A 15,753-nucleotide genomic window follows, 5' to 3' on the forward strand; every position below is an offset into this window, starting at 1 on the left:
GAGGTAGTAACCTTGTTCATAATCTTATTCAATTCATATTCATATAGCTATCTTATTTTGTGGTATAAAATTTTAACAACAAGAACATAGTTTGAATGATTTCAAACTTGTTCGCAAACTAAATAGATCCTTCTAACTTGACTTTTAAAACACTTCAAGACCTGTAATATATCATAATGATATGCTAACCTAACAAGATATAACTTGGTTTTACAAAGAACATCTTAAAAACTGAATCTACGTCGTCGGAGTGCAACCGGGGGCTGTTTTGGGTTGGATAATTAAAAACCATCTTGAACTTTGAATTGGAAGTTCGTGTTATGGAAAAATGATATTTCTTATGAATATGTTAACACATAAAAATTTCATGGTTTAACTCAAAGTGTAAGTATTTTTAGAAAAATGATCATTAAATGTTGTTTTTATGATGGAAAATGATCACTTTCATAAGTTTCACCAAAGTTTGACCTATAACCTATGATTTTGAATACAAACTAAGGTATTTACAGTTCATATTCTTAAAATTTGACTCGATCCAAGGAAGTGGCAAGTTGAACCAACAAAAACGGAGTTGTAATGAAGAAACTTCGACTAAAACAAGATTGGGTATCCGAAGCTAGTTTAGCTACGAAAATATTTGGAGAAAAAGTAAATTAATCATATCTTTTTTAATTAATATGATATTTTATATATAATTACTTATGATTTGATTTTATATATTTCAGGACCACCCGTAAACAACACGAGAAAATTAATCATAAGATCTCATGATTGTACGCAACACGTCATTTGACAACACGATACTTTATGTACGCAACATGTCATTTGACAACATGGTACCATGGGTCGAGATTAATTATGATCAATACGAATACGATGGGGTCTTTATTTATTTTATTTAAGAAACTAATTGTGGACCACTAACATCGGACTGCTAACTACGGACTAAGAAAATATTAAAAGTATATATATATATATATATATATATATATATATATATATATATATATATATATATATATATATATATATATATATATATATATATATATATATGTAACGATTACTTAAAAAGAAAATATGTTGATATATTATATATATGGTTAGGTTCGTGATATCTATCGGAGACCAAGTCGAATTAAATACCTTCAAGGAAAAAGTGAGTTTCATTTGCTCCCTTTTTAATTGCTTTTGCAATATATATTTTTGGGCTGAGAATACATGCGCTGCTTTTATAAATGTTTACAAAATAGACACAAATACGTAAAAATATATTCTACGTTGAGTTGTACCACTGGCATATTTCCATGTAGCTTGGTAACTACTATTTACATGGGTATTGTAAACGCGAATCCTGTTGATAGATCTATCGGGCCTGACAACCCCAACCAGACTGGACGACCAGTATTCAACGGTTGCACAGTACTTCGTTTTGGTGACTACACTTGGTACGGTGTAGTGAGATTTCATAATAAAGGGAATATACGACGTTGATTAAATGTTAAGTATGGTTACCAAGTGCTCAACCACTTAGAATGCTTTACATACACTTGCGAGTGTATTATGTTTATGATTATGAAATCTTGTGGTCTATTAACATATTGAAATGATTGTTATGATAAACCTATGAACTCACCAACCTTTTGGTTGACACTTTAAAGCATGTTTATTCTCAGGTACGAATTAAGTCTTCCGCTGTGCATTTGCTCAATATAAGGACATTACTTGGAACCGATCATCGCAGTGGGACCAAATGTTGATGACTTCGTCCAGGTGGATTAGGACGGGTCCTTTCATGAAACCTCTTAGATTGTTGCTACTCAGGATCAATAGTGACTTCTGTTTCGACTCACAAATCAAACACCACTAACCCTCATCATCTTTATCAATTCTCATCATCAAACCTACCAAGGACACTATTAAAGGTTGCTCTAGTTCGATCAAATGAGAATACAGGACATACAATTAAAAAGATTTAAGAAATTAAGGAAATTAAGAATCAATCACTTACTTGATCTAGAGCACCTATTCAATTGATTGTTGCTGCATCTTGTCCCTACTCAATTTCGAATGATTAATCCAATTCCTGTTCTTGCTACGATGATCAGAACCCCGAAAACCGAATCTAGGGTTGAGTAATGCAGTAAGTGATCGATCTGTTTTTGATTAGGGATTAAAGAGATATACCGTACCAGATTTCTTTTTAAACGGGTCATTAAACTATTTTGGATCAAGTTGTGTTTGGGCTGATTGCATCTTGAGTATGCCTAGAACTTGGGCTCTTGTGTAGACTTCATCATCATTCTATCTAATTAAAAGGTATATATTATTATTAATAATATTATCATTATAATTATAATTATTATTAATATTATTATTATTATTATTATTATTATTATTATTATTATTATTATTATTATTATTATTATTATTATTATTATTATTATTATTATTATTATTGTTTTTATTATTATTATTATTATTATTATTATTATTATTATTATTATTATTATTATTATTATTAGAATAGAATTAGAATTAGAATTAAAATTATTATTAAAATTATTATTATTATTATTATTATTATTATTATTATTATTGATATTATTATTATTACCAAGTTATTAATATTATTATTATCATTCCTATTAAAATTATCGTTTTCAAAAGTATCATTTTTATTATCACTATTATTATTTTCATTATCATTATTATTATTATTATCATTAATATTATCACTAGTATTGTTATTATTACAAATACATATTGTTTTACATAAATATATTATAAATATATTAATATTACATATTACTAGATTTTTTATTATTAAAATGACATTAAGTAAACTATATATATATATATATATATATATATATATATATATATATATATATATATATATATATATATATATATATATATATATATATATATATATATATATATATATATATATATATATATATATATATATATATATATATATATATATATATATATATATATTATATTCCTATCACATATAAACCTTGAAATAAATTTTTATTTTTAATATATTATGATAAATGATAAATATTATACTATTACTACTTAAAGTATATAGGATAAATATAACTTACTTAGTAATACGATATGTAAATTATTAATATATAAACTTGCTAGTTGTTATTATATGTTAATATATATACTTGATATAGGTTCGTGAATTCAAGGCCATACCCTGCATTGTTCAATAAAGTCGTATGTATTGTTTACTACAAAATACATTAGTTGAGTTTCATTTGATCCCTTTTACTCTTTACATTTTTGGGACTGAGAATATATGCGCTGTTTTTACAACTACTTTATTAAATGCTTTTGAAATATATTTTGAACTGCGAATACATGAAATGCTTTTATAAATGTTTGACGAGATAGACACAAGCAAAACATTCCTCGAATGAATTATTATGCAGACAGAAGTTCTGCAGATTATTATTGAATTATGTGGACATGATAATTGCCACCATTGAATTATGTGGACATGATAATTGCCACCATTAAATTATGTGGACATGATAATTGCCACCATTGAATTATGTGGACATGATAATTGCCACCAATTGATATGAATGTTATGTATCGAGAGAATGATTTTTATACACAGGTTATGTGTATGTTATTTTTGTGCACGAGATATGTGTACGGTTAATAAGATTTATGAAAGATGATTTCGTACACGAGAAAGGTGTACTGTATTTAAAAAATATCGCATGTACATTACAGGTGGGTATAGGATTCGGGCCCATTTGTACCATGCAAGATTTAAATCTCGTGGTCTATCAAAATGATGAATTTTATTGTTTTATGATAAACTTATGAACTCCCCAACCTTTTGGTTGACACTTGAAAACATGTTTATTCTTAGGTATGAAAGAAATCTTCCGCTGTGCATTTGCTCATATTACATGGAGTCGTTTATGGCATATAGAGGTCAGAACCTAGCAATGGGACCAACTGTTGAAGACTTCGTCCAGATGGATTGGGACGGGGCATTTTAGTTGGTATCAGAGCGGTGGTCTTAGCGAACTATATCTTGCATTAGTGTGTCTAACTGATAGTTGTTAGGATGCATTAGTGAGTCTGGACTTCGACCGTGTCTGCATGTCAAAAGTTTTGCTTATCATTTCGTGTCAAAAATTATCTGCTTATCATTCTTAGGGAATCACTTTCTTATCATTCTTAGTCTAGACACATCTTACTGCATTGATTGCATGAATAGTGTATAGACAAAAATTCATATCTTAGCGTATCTGTTACTATAGACTTTGCCTGACAGCTTCCGTAGATTCTTCCATAACTTATGGGATTTTAGTATTATATATGCATATGTAAATTATGTATTGCAGGGTACTAATCTACATCCTATAATCTATTTCTTATCGAAAATCCTTCATCTGATCGTACGAGATGAATCCCTCAACCAGTTCGAATTCCTCGGATTCTGACAGCTATTCTGATATGGAGTTTCACCTAAGCTCCGAAAGCAGTGTCACTAGAATGAATCAACCAATCATCCATCCCAAATTCATCTGATAGCTTCGTAGTCGACTTAATAAATAGAGACGCATAGAAGGCGATCCCTTCCACCAATCGAATTCACCTCTTGGTGGAGAACCTGAAGCACTTACCTGCGAACCTGTACGAAACACCATATTCACTCTCATTGCCAGGATATCTCACAACGATTATATGATGTCCCAAATTCTGAACCTTTTTCATTCGCTTGTTTCAACCACCAATCATCCCGAAGTAATAGCAGAAGTCAACGAGGTTCGCGCCCGAATTGTAGCCTTGGAAAATATGGTGCAAAACGTACCAGCTTCAGCAACATCACCGGCACCAACAGTACCACCAACAACCCAAGTTTTAACATCACGCGCCTCAACATCTCATCATGCACCTCGAGCATAATCATCATTCTATGAATTGTTCTACATCATTTATCTTCATTTTACATGACGATTAGATAATTTCTAATGTTTTAGAGATTATGTATTTTAGTTCTAACGATAAATCAAATGAGATTAATATCATATTAATTCATTAAATCCATGATTACATCTGAAGGAAAATATATATGTATATATGTTTTCATAAAGATTGTAATTAAAAATTCTTTTGTATAAACTGTTAATGGTGAAAATATTTTAACGGGTAGGTAATACCTGAGGAATATTTAGATTTCACTTTAATAAGTTATACTGTACATTCTTCGAATCTGATTCAACATTCATTTACTATCCTACTTACATCCACAGATATACGTATTCGTTCACCACAGAATAACCATATTCATCCAATTTCATATTGGGATTTTGATTTATCAAAATCCAACAAGTGGCATAATGAAGAAAACATTTGACAAAATAAAATTTGTTAGAAACAAACAAATTAACTATGAGAAATTTTGTTAAGAATCCACGCTACCTGTTCCTAGCTAATTGTTCCTAGCTAACTGATTACATTTTATTTATCGCAATTTATTTATCGCAATTTATTTATCGCAATTTATTTAACGCATTTTATTTATCGCAATTTTAATTATTACAATTTTATTTATCGTCATTTAATTTCTGTTATTTACTTTACGCACTTTATTTATCGTCATTTAATTCCTGCTATTTATTTTATGCACTTTAAATATCGGGACAGGTATACAAGGTTTTGACATATCATATCGACGCATCTATATATATTATTTGGAATAACCATAGACACTCTATATGCAGTAATGATCGAGTTCTCTATACAGGGTTGAGGGTGATTCTACAATAATATATATAGTTTGAGTTGTGATCGAGTCTGAGACATGTACACAGGTCACGATACGTATTAATTAATTCTAATATTATATATTAAACTATATATGAATTATTGGACTGTAACTGTGGACTATCGACTGTGGACTAATAATATTGGACAATTAAAATGAATTAAAATATTGAATATAACATATGAAACTAAACATTTCTTCAAGTTTGCCACTTAATCTCATCTTAAACCTCATTTGTATCTTGACGAATACAATCTGCGCTCAAACCTTTCATAATTCTTGAAACACCTCAATCGAGAGAAGTAACCAACCGCACTTCATCTACGGAAGATAAGATTTAGGCATACAGTCATGCATCTGAAAACTCTCAGAATCTGAGTAAACGTTTAACATGCATCTGTGTTAGCTCCTTTGGCGTTATTCTTACCGAAAATAATTTTACAATTCCCCTCCAAATTAGTCAATTTTGTTATAGCTCCAATAAATTAACTTCGACTTTTCGTTCAAAACAACTGTATTATATCAACATTGATATATATATATATATATATATATATATATATATATATATATATATATATATATATATATATATATATATATATATATATATATATATATATATATATATATATATATGTGCTCTTTTATTGTTATCGGGGAATCTTTCATATTTCACTATATTACCATCAGCGTTTAATCATCTAAAAACACAATTCTCCTTAAACCACCTCGAATTGATAATCGATGATTCAGATACCGTAGCATTAAATGCAGAGGAAACAGAAAAATGGTAGATGGTCTAAACGGCCAAGAGTTTGATCATAAAAAATGGAGTATTGGGAACACTCGATAGAAAATTTGGTACTGAAAAATGGATTGAGCTAACCATGAAGGAGACCAAGGACAAATACAAGGACCAAATCCTATATTCAAAGAATCCAGGTAATTCTGGGTCCGATAAAATCTTTAGAGAATATCTTGCTCCGAAGTCATGTTAAAATCTTGCGGAAAATTTTTCTTCATCAACCTTCGAACTTAGAAATTCTAAAATATCATCATAAATATCTTCGATATTTCTGAGGATATTTTCAAAAATATTCTTGTTTGAAATTATCTACCTCTTCGTGTTTTCTGTATTTCATTATATTGGAAACTTCTGTAAAATCTAAGTATAAATTATGAATGAATTGTGGTGGAATGTTGGGAATTGAAGCTTGAATTAGTATAATATAATGACGTCCGGCCAACGTGATTATATTACAGTAAGTCATGCTGAGTTTCTAATGAAACGTGATGATGGTTCACAGTAGATCATACCATTATCATGTGTCATGTTACATAACTCTTTCATTCTTCTTAACTTATAAACATAGCAAGAAAATATAGTCTTGATAGTTCTATTCTCAGTAATTCTGGTAATTTGACAAGTCAAATTGTGAGAATACGTTCCTTCGTGCTTAGAACATTATAATCATTCGAAATTCTATATTTACGAATTCTAGACCATTATTCGCTTAACTTAAAGTCGAGAAGAGAAAATCAAAGTATGAAACTCCAAAATATAAGGGAGAATGTAAAGCTCGATAACAACACATAAATTACAAACCGTGTATATCAATGTTTATCGCAACATAAAGACACGGGAGAATTAAAAACATTATAACCCCAAGAGCGAAGTAGAAGAAACCAGATTCCTCCGGTGGAAGTTGGAAAAGAAGAACGATTGTTGCAATAGTTAGGATAAGGACATGAATCAGAAATGAATTAAGCATTTTTACAAGCTTTAGAAGTATGGATTAAGGAAGAAAGTAAAGGGATGGTGAGAATAATAAAACGAAAGAAGTAAATTTATAATGGAAATATCAGACAGAGTAATCAAGGCAGATCACCGTATTTAATTATAGAGATCTTAATTTCCTTAGTCGCTAAAGAATCGAATCTTTTAGATTTCGAAGATTTTCTTTAAATCCCTTGAATTTCGGAATTCAAACGTGACTACGTCAAAAGTAAGACGAATCTTAAATTCCTCATTTCACTCTTTTGTGACAGCTTCACTCGTACATTTCACATAATCGAATCGATTTATCTATATTACTCAATGATGATAAAACCTTATTTTATCAACTTATATTCGTCATGAAAACATTCTTATTGTTAGTCATGACCACCACACTCAAATTTCGGGACGAAATTTCTTTAACGGGTAGGTACTGTGACGACCCGGGAATTTCCGACCAAATTTAAACTTAATCTTTATATGAAATCGACACGATAAGCAAAGTCTGTAATGTTGAAGTCTCAAAAACTTTGAACTGTGTTCATGTATACATCTAACCATCGACTAGTTTCGACGATTCACGAACAGTTAATTGTAAATAGATATGTGTGATGTAAATGGTAATTGGAAAAATAACTTGAAATATTATATGTTGTTGTTATTAAAATTAATTATGTAAATAATTGACGAACCTTTTTGATCAGATTTCAAACAGTTATTGAGTTAAATAATTAAATGAATTTAATCTAAAAATTTGGGATTTGTTGGAAGACTTTAGATGTTGACTGTTTAGCAATGAACAACGATATAACACTCTGTGATTTAGTAATAAACCAAACCTCCGGCTGCTAACTATTTCATTTCTGTTTCATGTCCATTTCAGATTGATTAATATAACTGTGCCTAATTGAAACTTGTTTTTACTGTGCGTGTCTTTTCCATTCCCACTTACACTTGTAGATTCTAATATAAGTATATGTGTGTATTATATGAAAACAAAACAATCACATCTATTTCTATTCCATTTCCATTTACTGACCATCCTTTTAACCAACATTCACTATATTACAAAATATTTAATTTTTATGTGTTGCTTTTGATCAAGTCATCATTCATCCACTACCACTTTATATATATATATATATATATATATATATATATATATATATATATATATATATATATATATATATATATATATATATGCAGAGACACACACACATTTATACATTAAACCAACCCATCACACAATATTGAACATCAACTTGCTCTATATCTAAATACATAAAATACATATACAAGTTAGAACCACAAACCACTATCATAATCGGTTATACCTACTGCTGCTCGTACTCATTTCTATTTTCTTCGAAAACCAAACTGAATCACCTGCTGTTACAGCCTCCACCCCATCATAAACTGCCACTGCATCATCGTAAACCTCCTACAAAGTTTCTGTTTTTCTATCACTTCCTTCACCATCTTATAACCACCACCTTTGACCTTTACTTTGGGTTCATGTTATGAACAAACCCATCACGTTAGTCACCCTACAATCACAATGTTCGACTACCACATCACTCTCATCAATTTTTATGTTTTTCTCTAGACCGTAAACAACCAACAACCCAATTCACTATCTTATTATTTATTATCCTTGATAGAACTATTATTTTTTTATTATTGATTGATCAGGAACAATCAAACCAAACCCTATTATTATTTATTTTTAGTTTGCTCAAGCATGTACCTGATACTGCAGACCATGATCATCTATCAACACATCAAAGAATCACCATCTTCATTCTTTTCTTTGCTTTCGTTTACAGCCCATTCGAACCATCCTGCCACCATCATTATACAAACTGCCATCACTACAAACATAACAACCAATTCTAATTAATATTCGATTAAAACCCAAGAATCAACATCACCTTTTTATCCTTCTACTGCTGTAAGTATATTGCTGATGTATCTGTTTTGTTACAGCTATTCGATGACCAAAACATCCTCACACTGCATTTACCAAGTAATCATTGCTTCTATTACATTATTTATTGTTTTTGTTCCCTTTCTTTGATCAAAAACAACCATCAAATAAATAAATAAATAAATAAGAGAAAAGAAATCGAACCAAGCTAACTGATTCACTTCGGTTTCCTGCTGTTTATTGCTATGATTGTGTTTCTATTTTTTTTAAAGCAAAAACCATCACTGAACCTGAAACCTCTTAGATTGTTGCTACTCGGGATCAATAGTGACTTCTGTTTCGACTCACGAATCAAACACCACTAACCCTCTTCATCTTTATCAATTCTCATCATCAAACCCACCAAGGACACTATTAAAGGTTGCTTTAGTTCGATCAAATGAGAATACAGGACATACAATTAAAAAGATTTAAGAAATTAAGGAAATTAAGAATCAATCACTTACTTGATCTAGAGCACCTATTCAATTGGTTGTTGCTACATCTTGTCCCTACTCAATTTCGAATGATTAATCCAATTCCTGTTCCTGCTACGATGATCAGAACCCCGAAAACCGAATCTAGGGTTGAGTGATGCTGTAAGTGATCGATCTGTTTTTGATTAGGGATTAAAGAGATATACCGTACCAGATTTCTTTTTAAACGGGTCATTAAACTATTTTGGATCAAGTTGTGTTCGGGCCGATTGCATCTTGAGTATGCCTAGAACTTGGGCTCTTGTGTGGACTTCATCATCATTCTATCTAATTAAAAGGTATATATTATTATTAATAATATTATCATTATAATTATAATTATTGTTAATATTAATATTATTATTAATATTATTATTATTATTATTATTATTATTATTATTATTTTTATTATTATTATTATTAGAATAGAATTAGAATTAGAATTAAAATTATTATTGTTATTATTATTATTATTATTATTATTATTATTATTATTATTATTATTATTATTATTATTATTATAATTATTATTATTATTATTGATATTATTATTACAAAGTTATTAATATTATTATTATCATTCCTATTAAAATTATCGCTTTCAAAAGTATCATTTTTATTATCACTATTATTATTATTATTATTATTATTATTATTATTATTATTATTATTATTATTATTATTATTATTATTATTATTATTATTATTATTATTATTAATATTATCACTAGTATTGTTATTATTACAAATACATATTGTTTTACACAAATATATTATAAATATATTAATATTACATATTACTAGATTTTTTATTTTTAAAATGACATTACGTAAACTATATATATATATATATATATATATATATATATATATATATATATATATATATATATATATATATATATATATATATATATATATTCCTATCACATATAAACCTTGAAATAAATTTTTATTTTTAATATATTATGATAAATGATAAATATTATACTATTACTACTTAAAGTATATAGGATAAATATAACTTACTTGGTAATACGATATGTAAATTATTAATATATAAACTTGCTAGTTGTTATTATATGTTAATATATATACTGGATATAGGTTCGTGAATCCAAGGCCATACCCTGCATTGTTCAATAAAGTCATATGTATTTTTTACTACAAAATACATTAGGTGAGTTTCATTTGATCCCTTTTACTCTTTACATTTTTGGGACTGAGAATACATGCGCTGTTTTTACAACTGCTTTATTAAATGCTTTTGAAATATATTTTGAACTGCAAATACATGAAATGCTTTTATAAATGTTTGACGAGATAGACACAAGCAAAACATTCCTCGAATAAATTATTATGCAGACAGAAGTTCTGCGGATTATTATTGAATTATGTGGACATGATAATTACCACCATTGAATTATGTGGACATGATAATTGCCACCATTGAATTATGTGGACATGATAATTGCCACCATTGAATTATGTGGACATGATAATTGCCACCAATTGATATGAATGTTATGTATCGAGAGAATGATTTTTATACACAGGTTATGTGTATGTTATTTTTGTGCACGAGATATGTGTACGGTTACTAAGATTTATGAAAGATGATTTCGTACACGAGAAAGGTGTACTGTATTTAAAAGATATCACATGTACATTACATGTGGGTATAGGATTCGGGCCCATTTGTACCATGCAGGATTTAAATCTTGTGGTCTATCAAAATGATGAATTTTATTGTTTTATGATAAACTTATGAACTCACCAACCTTTTGGTTGACACTTGAAAGCATGTTTATTCTCAGGTATGAAAGAAATCTTCCGCTGTGCATTTGCTCATATTACATGGAGTCATTTATGGCATATAGAGGTCAGAACCTCGCAATAGGACCAACTTTTGAAGACTTCGTCCAGATGGATTAGGATGGGGCATTTCACCCGAGACCTCTCGGTTACCCGTAACACTATCAAACCATTGCACCAGTTTCATTTTTCTGATTTATTACACGACATATATATTGACTGTTCCCTCTTCTTCTTCATTCATGAATCGACCAGAGATGACTTATAGCCATTACCACCCTTACTAGTTTAATTTAATTTCATAATTGAAACAGAAACAAATAAGTTGGGGAAGTTTTAATTTAACAGAAAATAAAGGAAGAAATATTTTAAGTCTGTTACAGACTTGTGAAGAACACGATAACCCAAATCGTGATTTTGATTTAAAGACACGTTTAGATGATTCTTATAAAATGAAATATGTTTTAAATCGTACCTAGAAATGTTATGATTCATTAATTTCAACAGAAACAACCTACAAATCTTCAATTTGATCTTTGAACATTCGTTTGACTTTTTACTTGAAAACTTTGACTTCGAAATTCGTATTTGATTTGAAGAATTAGAAGATGATATTTTATAGAAAGATCTACTAACAGAATCCTAACCTAACTGCATTAATGGATTTTGAAAAACAATACAAAATCGAGCTTTTGCAAATCGAGTTCAAGAACAGAGGAACGACTCTTGTTTCTTTAATTTTTGTCTGATTTTTGAATTGCAATAGGGATTAATCATCGTGCAGTTGATGATAGAAGTATTCGAATGGTTATAGCATCGAATAAGGATTGATTGATTTTCATTTTGTAGCCAAATGGTGTCGACATACCTTCACAAGCAGAGCAGGAGATATAAAAAAAATAATAGACAGATAATGATATATACGCGTTCTGACCTGTTTCTACATTTCTATATATTTTATATTTAGTATTATAAATTATTAAATATATTAAATATAATAATATGTTAATATTAATAATAACAATAATAATAATTAATAATAATAATGATAAAAATTTTAATAATAACAATACTAATCATATTAATCATAATATTGATAACACTTATGTTTATAATAAAAATAATAGTACTAATTATGAAAATAATAATAAATTGTATTATTTTCATAATAATAATAATAATAATAATAATAATAATAATAATAATAATAATAATAATAATAATAATAATAATAATAATAATAATAATAATAATAATAATAATAATAATAATAATAATCATAATAATAATAATAATAATAATAATAATAATAATATCCATAATACTTAATAATAATAATACTAATAATAATAATATTAACAATACTAATATTGATATTAATATTATTAGTAATTATGAAAGTAATAATAATATTACTATAACAATTATATTTTCTACTTGTAATTACATTTAATATATTAATTTTATAATTTATTAATTATATCATATTTACTAATTATATAATATATATTATATAATAACATATATTGAATACTTAATAATATTTATAAACTTTATATATATTACAATATATATAATATTACTTATGTATAGAATTCATATATATGTATTCATTTTAATAGCAACTTGATTATTCTGTATTATTTTACATTTTTAATTCCAATTGATTAAAGTGTATTTTATTAATTCAAAATATCATATATATACTTTTGTTTATATTTATATATAAATATATATACATACATATATATATATATATATACATATACATATACATATTTATTTACAAACAATCGTTCGTGAATTGTAAGGTAAGGTCCAATGGATAGTTAAGTGCACGAAATTATATAAAATGTCAATTTACCTAACTTGTCGATATTCATCTTCTAAGTTTTCTACATTTCATAATTTCACCTTTTCATTAAATAATATGAAGGTTAAATAGTTACCTTATCAATAGTCACGAGTAAATTATTGTAAAGCGTGTATTGGAAATCAAATAGGAATCTCCATTAACTTTTGTCTGGTTATCGTTATTTGACATTTTTGTTCTTACATGTACATCACTTACCAATTATTCCGAATACCGTTAAAAGGGATGATTTCTCAAATCAATGTAGACCTCATAACAGAGACCCGTAACAACTCATCATGTATCTGATAATTCAATCATTTGATATTATCTTTTAATCCCGTCGACAAATATATTAAACATATATTGAAACAATTATGTTGAAATATAGTATTATACATCTAATACTTTTGTTAATGTTTTCAATTAATATATATATATATATATATATATATATATATATATATATATATATATATATATATATATATATATATATATAATCATATATGCACATCCAGTTATATATATATTGTTCGTGAATCGTCGAGCACGGTCAAAGGGTGATTGATTACATGAACACGGTTCAAAGTTTTTGAGATTTCAACATTACAGACCTTGCTTATCATGTCGGACACATATAAAGATCAAGTTTAAATTTGGTCAGAAATTTCCGGGTTGTCATAAATACCCCACACTTAGCTTTGCTTGTCCTCAAGCAAAAAGCGGGTGTATAATGTTCTTTCTAATAGATTCTTCCTCGCCCACCCATGGATCCTTTTATTATACCTTAATCAGAAGTCGTCACATCTTTCAAAAATATTAGAAAAAGTTTGAACTTCAATGATTTTAGTCGCTAGGTTTCAATCGCATCCATAGTGAAAAAGGCGTACTTTCCAACTCTCAGATGTAAAGTATACATGACCAGGCTTCTCACTAGCGGATCACTCATATCACTAAAGTGTTTAGGGTGCCCTAATCTAGTTATATTGTCGCTCAAAATCCAGTCGTGTAACAGTTCTCATCATAGGCTTGATAAAGCATCGATATCTCCACCGGTTAAGTAAGGACGTCACTGATCTGTTTCCTAGGCATTCTTTCAAGAGGAAGACGGGTTATAGGGTTAGTTGAGGAGTTTTAAAAAGGTGAAAGGTGTCCAGATCTTTTGATTTTTAAAGAGAATTGATAGACTTCAATTCTTCAGAGTATCCATTTTAGATAGAGAACGGCTTAAAATTCCGTAAAAAGTTTCTTCGGAAGATGCGAATTTCGCTAAGATTTTTGTCTAGATTTTTTTTTGCTCTTCCGGCAATCCTTCTTTGGGCAACTTCTCGGGTTTTTCTTGCCTTTATTTAGAGACTTTGCTCTTTCATAATCATTTTTTTCAGCATACCCTTTCTTCATAACTTTTGTTTTTTGTTCCTGGTTCCCGGAGAGGAAGTGATAATTCACTGAAAATAGGTCTTTAACCTATCAAAAACAATCAGGGGTTGGGAATCTTTTAACAAGTGCTTTTGAAGCGAATATGATCGATCTATCTCTTTATTAATCTGTGGATCTTTTGATAAGCGGAAAGGGAATGAAGGTGAATGGTAATGTATTTTAGGAGTGAATTTAGGGTGAATATTTCCGATTCATCAACTCTTTATGTGAGTTGGTCGATTTAAATTGCGTGGAGTGGAAACGGAAACGGAAGGCTTTTTGTCTTCTCTATTCAGAATGATTTCAGAAGGAGTATTGCACCTGCACCACGTATGGCGCTTACTAACCATTGGCCTCGAAACGTATGTCTAAACCAAGTTCTAAATCTAATCGTACACCGGCACGCTCATCAATTGATTTGACAAAGTACTACAGATTTGATGGGTGATACAGATACTTTGGGTCCATGGGTCCTCACTTTTGGGAGTAGGGTTCGTGCTTGGTCATGCGTAGCCTTTTACATATTTTTTCGAAAGAAATCTTTTGACGAAAATCATGAGTTTTAGCTTAATCGTTCGGTTCTAGTGAACATTCTGAAAACTGATTTCTAGCAATTTTATAGAA

This window comes from Rutidosis leptorrhynchoides, chromosome 9 (genome assembly GCF_046630445.1).
Source record: "Rutidosis leptorrhynchoides isolate AG116_Rl617_1_P2 chromosome 9, CSIRO_AGI_Rlap_v1, whole genome shotgun sequence".
Lineage (NCBI taxonomy): Eukaryota > Viridiplantae > Streptophyta > Magnoliopsida > Asterales > Asteraceae > Rutidosis > Rutidosis leptorrhynchoides.